Here is an 11,969-nt window from a genome sequence, read left to right on the forward strand (position 1 = left end):
AACCTATGATTTAGCCAATACTCAAGGCTTCAAACAATTATGGAAAAAGTAGCTATTAGATCACCATAATATCAAAGTTACCATTTCCAAAAATTCTGCAGTACATACAAAGTTCAGGTGCAAAAAATAAAAATATTTCATTGTTTATGTGATCGTCCAGAGAAAACTTGAGAATCTGTTCCAAGATTGATAAGACTAAAGTGACTTGCACATATGATCATCTGCAAGAGCTCTAGAAAAAATTTGTAGGAATCTCTTTGTCATAAAAGTATTGTTTTGAGAGCATCCTGGACTCTACATTTGAATGGACGTCTTGAGCTAATTTCCTATTTACAATGTAGATGTAGGAGCTGGATGATGGTAATGATTTTGCATGATATTTCTCATAGAAAATCAATATTGCAAGGCCCCAAAGAAAACTAAAATGCAACCAGACGTGTTGGTATCTAGTGAATTCATTTCTTTGGTATTTTGGGTGTAAGTGTTTCGATGCCCAAACTTCATTGGAGCTGTATCCAAAGCACCAGATTGAAGAATAATTGGTCTAACATCATGTTTACACGGTAGAACAATTGATCCAATGGCTGTTGATTGAGTGCCATCTAGAAATATCTTGTACTCCTTTGAGAGCACACACATATGTAGAAGTGTATGATTTTGGAGAAGCCCAATTCAACATTGTTTAAGACGGGTTGGGTCATTTGACAAAAATGGTACAAATGCCTGATATTCTGTAATGTCAGGCCTGCCCTTCATGCAATAATATGCATATGCCTTGACAACTGGGTGAGGTGAAAGATGCCTTATTTTCACCTTACATCCAATCTGTTTTACAAATGAAGGGTAATAGAGGCCTCCATACGTTAACAGTGGTGATGCAACCAGATTTTGAGTCTACCCTCTTTAGCACATAGAGGAAACCGGTCCAGGATAGATTAGATTCCTTAGTCTCCAATTTTTTGATCTTTTGACCTTCTGATCATAGGGACAATAGTGCCAACAACATTCTGTGTAGACAGGCTGCCAACGCTTGTAGGGGTTTCTTAGATGGAAAAATCATTATTCCCTATAGAAAATGAGTGCTTTCCTTTTTTTTATCTCAAGTGCATCCTCTGCGGTGAGCAATGGCCTAATATACATGTACTGGTGTGCAACTAATGCCAATGAGAGCATGCAGTCCAGCTCCCCAATGAACTTTGATGTCATATGCAAATGCATTGAGAAAGGCTAAAGCTACAATTATAAATCTCTTATTATGGCTCTTTCCATATCTAACATTTTATGATAGATGTCTCCTAGAAGAAGATCTAACTCTTTTGTCTTTGAAGTACAATAAAAGTACACTTCCTGATGATCCTTTTCACTTGCACAAGCAAACTCTGTGTCTTTAAGATTTTCCAATTCACTATCATCAAGTTTTAGTCCAGAAAGGCACAATTGATAACCAATTTGGGATATATACATAATGGAACCATGTTTGGGATTATTAGCTTTGCATGGGAGGCATTTTAGCTCAAGTGCTGAAATCTCCTCAAGAAAGCCCTCGTATATTTCCTTCAATTCATCCAACTCTAGACAAATGCCAGATGCAATCATCATTCTATATTTGTTTCTATTGCTTTGATTAAAGTCAAAGACTCCATTTATCAGTTCAAACTTCATAGATATGGACAAGCTCAACTGTAATGCATGTAAAATCTTGTCTTACAATATTCAAATTGAACATTCCTGCATGCTCATGTTGTCTTTCTGAAATCCCAATTTCAAAAATTTTCCTTGTATGTGAAATGGAACTCATACTCTTTGACATTATTGTCCAATCATCCAATGTTGACAGATAACATGAACACTGAAATGTTGAGTAGATGTGGAATATCTTTCACAGATTTCAAAGTGTTGTGCAAGAATGACATCATTTCGTCACAATGACGGAGCAATGCTATAATGTTGAGACAACCATTCAAAATATTGAGATCTAATATATGCCTTAAGAATCAAGTCCTTAAAATACGTCAGCCCATGACATTGACACAGTTGTTAAACATGCCAAATAACAAAAATCCTTCCTTTTCTTTTCCAATGCCCATGTTGCTTGGATGCTTATCAACTTGAAAAATTTGCAAGGCACCATAACCTGTAGTATCAATTTTTAGAATTTTCTTTAATGAGATCTATGAAATCCTGACAAATTTTATTGGTGCAGTGTTATATTTCTTCATTTCAATAGTGTTGACAAGCATCTCTTGTTGTAGCATATCATGAAGGTCCCCAATAGTATGAACTTGCAAATCACTTTTAGTGTTCATCATGGAATTGAGTTGTTCATGAGCACATTCACAAACCACCAAATGCTCTTATTCATTTAAAAATTCCACACACTTGTTCAAAAGCTTAGCATGCTTCAACTTGTTTTTTGGGACCTTTGAACGTAACAACCTGTGAGCCAGGCAATACTCAAGGCTTCTAGAAATTATTTAAAAGGTAGCTATTAGATCACCATGATTAGGAATATCAGAGTTATCATTTCGAAAAATGTTGCAGTACATAAAATGTTAGGTAAACTTGACTCGAGATAGAGTCAAAGTTGACCAGGTTAAACAGTGATGGTTTTGGGGCACATGGTATTGTGCACCCATAGTATTCTGCCCATTGTATTATATGTAATGGAGCTTATAAAAGGCTGGAAGGACTTCATTGTAATGCAAGACCTGGAGGTGAGCGGTAAAGGCTCACTTGGTCAGATTGGCCAGGGTTTTGGCCAATGCTAATAAGATCTTATTAGGTTGGGTTTTTCCCCGGATTTGGGGTTTTCCCGGATAAACATTTGTGTTTATGTGTTTATGGTTATTTTTATATTTATTCCTCTTAGTAATTATTTATGTTATGAAGTAAATTTCTTAACAACTGGTATCAGAGCCAGATATTGGCTTCAAAGGGATTCTTTGATGCCAGGGGTTTATAGTGCCTGATGAGATCAATGCAGCCTTTTTACAAATCTGGCCCTGCAAAATAATGGTGAAACAATCGTACATGGAAGAACCTCGAGGAGAATGTGCGGAAGATAGTGCCGTAATTGCCAGGGATCGCAGTGCATTTGCGATATTTATCGGTTTGGAAGATGTTGGCGAATTGTTCGGGATTCATGTGGCTATTTAAAGAAGGTCAGTAGAAGAAAATTGTTGATGCAGCTTCGAAAATTGTTCACTTTCTGCTACTTGAGGCCACTAGTGTTGGAATCTACGAGGTTCTTGTCGGGCTCACAGTTGGTCGGGCTCGCAGTTGGAGCGATTTGATAGAAGCTTTTGAGCAAATCAAATTGAGAGAGGATGGATCAAAATCGCAACAGCAATAAACAAAAAAAAAATTAATAAATTCAAAACTATTGCATGTAACTGGGCATACTACTGTAAGACCTGGTAAGGCATGTGTAGCCCTTGGTGATCACCAGTAAAGTCTGGGTTAGACCTAGGTGATAGGGGGGATGTCAGGTTAATAATACCCCGGGTAAAAACTCTGAGGGGGGTAAGAGCTAGAGCGAGCGGGATTGTCTCACTTACCAGGTTTGGCTGTAGTTAGTCAAGGAACCCCAAGTCAAGTTTAAGGGGGGAATTGTTAGGTAAACTTGAATCGGGATAGAGTCAAAGTTGACCAGGTTAAACAATGATGGTTTTGGGGCATATGGTAATGTGCACCCATAGTATTCTGCCCGTGGTATTATATGTAATGGAGCTTATAAAAGGCTGGAAGGACTTCATTGTAATGCAAGACCTGGAGGTGAGCGGTAAAGGCTCACTTGGTCAGATTGGCCAGGAATAAGATCTTATTAGGTTGGGTTTTTCCCCAGATTTGGGGTTTTCCCGGATAAACATTTGTCTTTATGTGTTTATGGTTGTTGCTGGTTATTTTTATATTTATTCCTCTTAGTAATTATTTATGTTATGCAGTAAATTTCTTAACAACTGGTATCAGAGCCAAATATTGGCTTCAAAGGGATTCTTTGATGCCAGGGGTTTATAGTGCCTGATGAGATCAATGCAACCTTTTTACAGATCTGGCCCTGCAAAATAATGGTGAAACAATCATACGTGGAAGAACCTCGAGGAGAATGTGCGGAAGATAGTGCCGTAACTGCCAGGAATCGTAGTGCATTTGCGATATTTACCAGTTTGGAACATGCTGACGAATTGTTCGGGATTCATGTGGCTATTTAAAGAAGGTCAGTAAAAGAAAATTGTTCATGCAGCTTCGAAAATTGTTCACTTTCTGCTACGTGAGGCCACTAGTGCTGGAATCTACGAGGTTCTTATCGGGCTCGCAGTTGGAGCAATTTGATAGAAGCTTTTGAGCAAATCAAATTGAGAGAGGATGGATCAGAATCGCAAGAGCAATAAACAAAAAAAAAAAATTAATAAAGTCAAAATTATTGCATGTAACTGGGCATACTACTGTAAGACCTGGTAAGGCATGTGTAGCCCTCTGTGATCACCAGTAAAGTCTGGGTTAGACCTAGGTGATAGGGGGGATATCGGTTTTAATAACACCCCGGGTAAAAACTCTGAGGGGGGTAAGAGCTAGAGTGAGCGGGATTGTCTCACTTACCAGGTTTGGCTGTAGTTAGTCAAGGAACCCCAACTCAAGTTTAAGGAGGGAATTGTTAGGTAAACTTGAATCGGGATAGAGTCAAAGTTGACCAGGTTAAACAATGATGGTTTTGGGGCACATGGTAATGTGCACCCATAGTATTCTGCCCGTGGTATTATATGTAATGGAGCTTATAAAAGGCTGGAAGGACTTCATTGTAATGCAAGACCTAGAGGTGAGCAGTAAAGGCTCACTTGGTCGGATTGGCCAGGGTTTTGGCCAATGCTAATAAGATCTTATTAGGTTGGGTTTTCCCCCGGATTTGGGGTTTTCCCGGATAAACATTTGTTTTTATGTGTTTATGGTTATTTCTAGTTATTTTTATATTTATTCCTCTCAGTAATTATTTATGTTATATAGTAAATTTCTTAACATAAAAAATTCAGGTGCAATAAATAAAAAGATTTCATTGTTTATGCGATCATCCAGATAAAACTTGAGAACCTATTCCAAGATTGATAAGACTAAAGTGATTTCCCATATAAGCATCTGCAAGAGCTCTAGACAAAATTTGCAGGAAATCATCTCTTTGTCATAAAAGTCTTGTTTTGAGAGCAACCTAGAGTCTACATTTGTATGGATTTCTTGAGCTAGTTTTCCATTTATAATGTAGATGCAGGAGCTGGAGGATGGTAATGATTTTGCATGGTATTGGTCACACAAAATCAATATTGAAAGGCCCCAAAGAAAACTAAAATATTGTATTCCCAATTGAACCATGATGCAACTAGACGTGTTGGTATCTAGTGAATTCATTTCTTTAGTATTTTGGGTGTAAGGGTTTCCATGCCCAAACTAAGTTGGGGCTACATCCAAAGTGCTAGATTGAAGAATAATTGGTTTGACTTCATGTAGATATGGTAGAACCACTGCTCCAATGGCTATTGATTGAGTGACATCCATAAATAACTTTTACTCCTTTGAGAGAACACACACATATGTAGAAGTGTATGATTTTGGTGAAGCCCAATACAACATTGTTCAACGAGGGTTAGGTAATTTGACAAAATGGGTACAAATACCTGATATTTTGTAATTTAAGTCCTTCTCATCATGCAACAATATGCGTGTGCCTTGAAAACTATGTGAGATGAAAGAAGTGTGATTTTAACCGTACATCCAATCTGTTTTACAAATGAAGGGTAATAAAGGCCTCCAGATGTTAACATTGGGGATGCAACCAAAGTTTGGGTTTGCCCTCTTTAGCACACAGAGGAAACTAGTCCAAGATAGATTAGATTCCTTAGACTCCAATTTTTTATGTATTGACCTTTCGATCCAATGGAAAATAGTGTCATCAACATTTCGTACAGTCAGATTGTCAATGCTTGCAGGGGTTTCCGATGGGGAGAAGGCATTATTCCCAACAAAATATGAGTTTTTTTTTTTAATATCTCAAGTACATCCTCCTTAGTTAGCATTGGCCTTACATACATGTACTGATGTGCAACTAATGCCAATGAGAGCATGCATTCTAGCTCCCAAACGAGTTCTAATGTCAAATGAAAATGCATTGAGAAAGGCTAAAGCTGCAATTCCAAATCTCTTATTATGGGTCTTTCCATATCTAACATTTTATGATAGATGTCTCCTAGAAGAAGATCTAACTCTTTTGTCTTTGAAGTACGATAAAAGTATGCTTCTTGATGTTCCTTTTCACCTGCATAAGCAAACTCCATGTCTTTAAGATTTTCCAATTCACTATCGTCGAGTTTTAGTCCAGAAAGGCACAATTGATAACCAATTTGAGGTATATACACAATGGACCCGTGTTTGGGATTATTAGCTTGGCATGGGAGGAATTTTAGCTCAAGTGCTGAAATCTCCTCAAGCAAGCCCTCGTATATTTCCTTCAATTCATCCAACTCTAGACAAATGTCAGATGCAATCATCATTCTATATTTGTTTCTATTACTTTGATTAAAGTCAAAGACTCCATTTATCAGTTCAAACTTCATAGATATGGAAAAGCTCAATTGTAATGCATGTAAAAGCCTATCTTACAATATTCAAATTGAACATTCCTGCATGCTCATGTTGTCTTTCTGAAATCCCAATTTAAAAATTTTTCCTTGTATGTAAAATGGAACTCATACTCTTTGACATTGTTGTCCAATCATCCAATGTTGACAGATAACTTAGACACCGAAATCTTGAGTAGATGTGGAATATCTTTCATATATTTCAAAGTGTTGTGCAGGGATGACATCATTTTGTCACAATGATGGAGTAGTGGTATAGTGGTGAAACGACCATTCAAAATGTTGAGATCTAATATAGGCCTTAAGAATCAAGTCCTTAAAAGGCGTCAACCCATGACAATGAAACACTTGTTAAACATGCAAAATAACAAAAATTCTTCCTTTGCTTTGCCAATGCCCATCCTGCTTGGATGCTTATCAACTTGAAAAATCTGTAAGGCATTATAACCTATAGCATCAATTTTCAGAAATTTGTTTAATGAGATCTCTGAAACCCTGTAAATTTTATTGGTGCGGTGTCATATTCCTTCATTTCAATAGTGTTGACAAGCATCTCTTGTTGTAGCATAGCAAGAAGGTCCCCAACAACATGAACTTGCACATCACTTTCAGTGTTCATCGTGGAATTGAGTTGTTCATGAGCACATGCACAAACCACCAAATTCTCTTGTTCATTTAAAAATTCCAAACACTTGTTCAAAAGCTTAGCATGATTCAACCTATTGTTTGGGACCTTTGAAGGTAATGACTTGTGAGCCAGCCAATACTCAAGGCTTCCAACAATTCTTTAAAAGGTAGTTATTAGATCACCATGATTAGGAATATTAGAGTTATCATTTCCAAAAATGTTGCAGTACATACAAAGTTCAAGTGCAATAAATAAAAGGATTTCATTGTTTATGTGATCATTCGAATAAAACTTGAGAACTTGTTCCAAGATTGATAAGGATAAAGTGACTTCCCATATAAGCATCTGCAAGAGCTCTAGACAAAATTTGCAGGAAAACATCTCTTTGTCATAAAAGTCTTGTTTTGAGAGCAACCTGGAGTCTACATTTGTATGGATGTCTTGAGCTAGTTTTCCATTTATAATGTAGATGTAGGAGCTGGATGATGGTAATGCTTTTGCATGGTATTTCTCACACAAAATCAATATTGCAAGGCCCCAAAGAAAACTAAAATCTTGTATTCCCAATTGAACCACGATGCAACCAGACGTGTTATTATCCAATGAATTCATTTCTTTGGTATTTTGGGTGTAAGGGTTTCCATTCCCAAACTTTGTTGGAGCTGCATCTAAAACACTAGATTAAAGAATAATTGGTCTGACTTCATGTAGATATGGTAGCTCAACTAATCCAATGGCTATTGATTGTGTTCCATCCAGAAATAGCTTGTATTCCTTTGAGAACACACACATATGTAGAACTGTATGATTTTGGAGAAGCCCAATCCAACATTATTCAAGGAGGGTTGGGCCATTTGAAAAAAATGGCACAAATAGCTAATATTATGTAATGTCAAACTTCCTCCTCATGCAACATTATGCATATGCCTTGACAACTGCGTGAGCTGCAAGAAGTCTTATTTTCACCTTACATCCAATCTGGTTTACAAATGAAGTGTAATAGAGGCCTCTAGATGTTAACAGTGGTGATGCAACCAAAGTTTGGGTCTACCCTCTTTAGAACACAGAGGAAACCAACTTCCCATTGGCATCATATACCTCTTGACCATTCACTAGGTCTACACAGTTAAACTTGTAAGATGCCACTGGTATTAGAAAATATTCATGATAGACAAACACCTTATTTGACTTTGAACCAGTAGAATTATACCTATCAGCAGCAGAAAGCCCCATGAGGTTATTTTCATTTTATGCCTAGAATATGTTAGAATAGGGTTGCAATGTACACTTTTTGTATTTGTTGCCAAGTTCCAAGGCTTGAATATACCATCAATTGACGCTGAGGTAACGTTGGTTGAATCAACAGACTTGATATTATCCATAGTTTTCCTGTGATGTGCCAAAATGTACCACGGTGTTTTTATCTTTAAAATATTGTCACAATATATTTTATAATCTGCAGATCTTGATGCAAGTAGCCAATGCAGAGCTTGGTGGAAACTGAAGAACACTTTCTTCCTAATTAATATTCCAAAGTTTCACATAGCCATCACTCATTTGCACAATGCTCATTTCCAATAAACCATTACAGTTTGTTAGACTGTCAAGCCTTTTTGATTGCTTAGGAATGGGTTCCAGTATGTTGGTTTCAGAGTTTATTCCATTATTTTGATATCATATACTACCATATCATTTTACTTCTTGCATTTTTCAGAAATCATGAGCCACTTAAATTGCAGGATTGGGAAAATTTGTATTCTCTATGTATAATGATCCACCTCTTGTGGATTATGGGACTTTAGCTTCTTTGCCTCCAAAACGTTTATAGAATGGCCCACCTCCATAGTTGACCAATTCTCAGAGAGACTGCAACCTCACATTTTAAGCGTAAATCTTCCCTTGCCTCAATCATAAACTATAAATGTGTTGTCAGAGAATTGAGTAGAAGGATTTTGGTCAACAAATAATGAAACTAATTTGTTTGTCATATACTTTTCTTCAACAAGGAAAATTCCTCCAAATTTGTCCTTGATATCTCGATCTTGGAATTCACCTTCAAATATAGGTGTTGTCTCTTTTGTAGGATTTAACATCTTTCCCATACCTTTATTTACCTTTTGGCTCCCTCTAAATGGATTTTTCAAAGCTTCAACTACATCTGGATCCTCTACGGAATCAACTACTTCCATGTCTTCATCCTTATCTGTCTTCTCAACTAAATGTACTAAGCCTTCAGTCCTGCTTGTATCAACTTCAGGTTTTTCATTACTTCTTCCCTTCTTGGCAACCCTTGATGATACCCAGGCTTCCAAGAGTTCTGTTACCTTTATGAAGGCTTGGCTATAGTCTTCAAATTTTTTATTTGGAAACATTTTTTTTCTTCCTAGTTACCTTAGACCTTTTTATTCTAGTTCCAGAATTCCTTTTCAATATGTTCTAGTTCCATAGTTGGCTAGGAGCATGCTCTGATACCATTGTGATGTACCAATTCTAAATTATGCAATTTTTTCCTTCATAAACAAACTTTCTTTGACAATTTTTACAAATAGTTAAAGTGCAATAATTTCATCAAACACTTGGCGTGCATAGTAAGGGAAATACTACAACAAGAGGAAATAAGAGGCAATCATTAATTTTATTGCTTAATTTAGAAAGCTATTACAATATAGGAAGATCAAGGAAACTAGAGCTTCACTTGGTGAAAACTTTTGACCAATCTCGGCCCACTGGTATAAACTCAGAAAGAAGGTACAAAATGTTAGCATCCTTCAGAAATTCTAAACCCTTTAATGATGTTTCTCAACTTCAAAATATCATGATTGATCTCCAATCTATCCTCCTGAAAACACTGATATATGGTGCCAAATCTGAGAACAATCACCCCTAAAATCTCAGCCCTCCCTTGGGAATATATTATTAGCATATTAGTCTTCTTCCAAAATTATTCTATTGAACCCCATTACCAATACATATTTTCAATAAAAAACCATATTTTTATTAAATACCTTTTCTGGAACTCCCATTTCATATAAATGCCCCCATAGAACTGCAATATATTGACTCTATTTTTTAGAATTGTAAAATTACTTTATGAATGAATGTTCTAAGATTGTGGTCAACAAGGTGAAGTACTTGTGCACAAATATTTGATATGTTTGTTCTAAAAACTAGTTTCTGAACTTCAAGGAATCCACAGGAAATAAAAAAAGACCATCCAAATAAGGTGTAGGAGGTAGACAAAAAATGGAGCCAATACTCACAATAACACATTTTTTCTTTGTATCAAAACTTGCTTTTGAGGCTAGGCTATTCTTCCATGATGTAATTTTAGTAACTTAGTTGAGTGATGAGACTTAGGCCTAGTTGATTTGGTCCAATATTTATACATATGTAAGTTTATTACAATGAGGTGGGTGAAAAATTATCACTCTCCTAACTCTACTCTTATATATACCTAATATAATATAGAGTGTATAGTTTGATTTTCTCTTGCACTTTCCTTCTTGTGTGATTGTTCTCATTGCTCTTCCAATTCATGCACATATCAATAAGGTTTATTTTCTTGTTTCTATTGTAGTATGAGTTTTATTTTGGGTTGAGGTATTATTTTTCTTTCTTCTGATAAAGTGTATTCTTATTTATTCAGTTTAATTGTCTTGTGTTCAATTCTTTCAGTGAGTGGGTATTGGGTATAGGATCCGCAGACAAAAAAATGAAACTTTTTTATCTGTACAAGATAACCAATACTTTGCATACTTTTTCTTGTCACAAGTATGCGATTTGTCTAGTTTTAATTCATTTTCTTGTTTATGGAAGTATCTACTGAATTTCTATGATGTATTTGGAAACATGAAATGTTATATCTCTTTATGTGGAGCTACTTCAACATTGGAATGCAAATGGATTTCTTAAAATAAAATATAAGGAACTGAATATCCATTTATTCTTCTTAAAATGCATTGTAAAGAAGAGAGTTTTCCTCTTAGTATTTTTACCATTTTATTTGGTGGAACACATGGTAGAGAATGATGCACTGCTCATTTTCTCATTATTTTTGGAATTTGTACCAATTGAGTGAGTAATTTGTGTAGCTTCATTGTTGTTTGTTTTATATGTATAACTTCATTTCTATTTTATGTAGTTACGAATAGAAATTATGTTTCATTATACTAATAGAAATTAAGCTTCATTGTGTAGCATCATTGTTTTTTTTATACCAATAGCTTCGTTTTTGTTTTATACGAATACTTAGTTTTGTGTAGCTTCATTGGTGTACAATTTTGATCATAAGAAAGTATTAATTCCTATGGTTTATTGAAAATATGGATGAGCATTAGGATCTGGAGATATTGGGGCTGTTTTTATTTTTGAAACGAATATTTTTTAGGATGTAAATGAATATGAAAGAAGAAAATCAAGTGGGTACATTTGGTTAGATACATTGGAAGGGGATATAAATGACATAGTTTTAGAAGCAATTCCAAAATGTCATTTTTTTGGCATATATGACATTTTTGGTAGGCATGTGGAGATAACATGAGAACATGATACTATGGAGTACAACTAGTTAATTATGGACTTATTTTTCTTTTTTTGGACTCACAAAGGAAAGGCAAGGCCAAAATTCAACCAATCAATCATTATGTTAGTAGAAGGTTTACTTCATCTGGACCCTAAGGATCATGGCATATTGGGGCATGTTATCGACCCACATGTAT

The 11,969-nt window shown here is 35.8% G+C and overlaps 2 pseudogenes; both read right to left on the minus strand.

The window, feature by feature from the left end:
• Nucleotides 1-1,059: 1,059 nt before the first annotated feature.
• LOC149203095 (DNA mismatch repair protein MSH5 pseudogene) lies at nucleotides 1,060-4,149 on the minus strand (annotated as a pseudogene).
• Nucleotides 4,150-5,954: 1,805 nt separating this feature from the next.
• Nucleotides 5,955-9,623, minus strand: LOC149203096 (DNA mismatch repair protein MSH5 pseudogene; annotated as a pseudogene).
• Nucleotides 9,624-11,969: the final 2,346 nt, after the last annotated feature.

Source organism: Pinus tabuliformis, chromosome 2_1 (assembly GCF_031772625.1).
Source record: "Pinus tabuliformis cultivar Carrire ecotype Pingquan chromosome 2_1, CPIR1, whole genome shotgun sequence".
Taxonomy (NCBI): Eukaryota; Viridiplantae; Streptophyta; class Pinopsida; order Pinales; family Pinaceae; genus Pinus; species Pinus tabuliformis.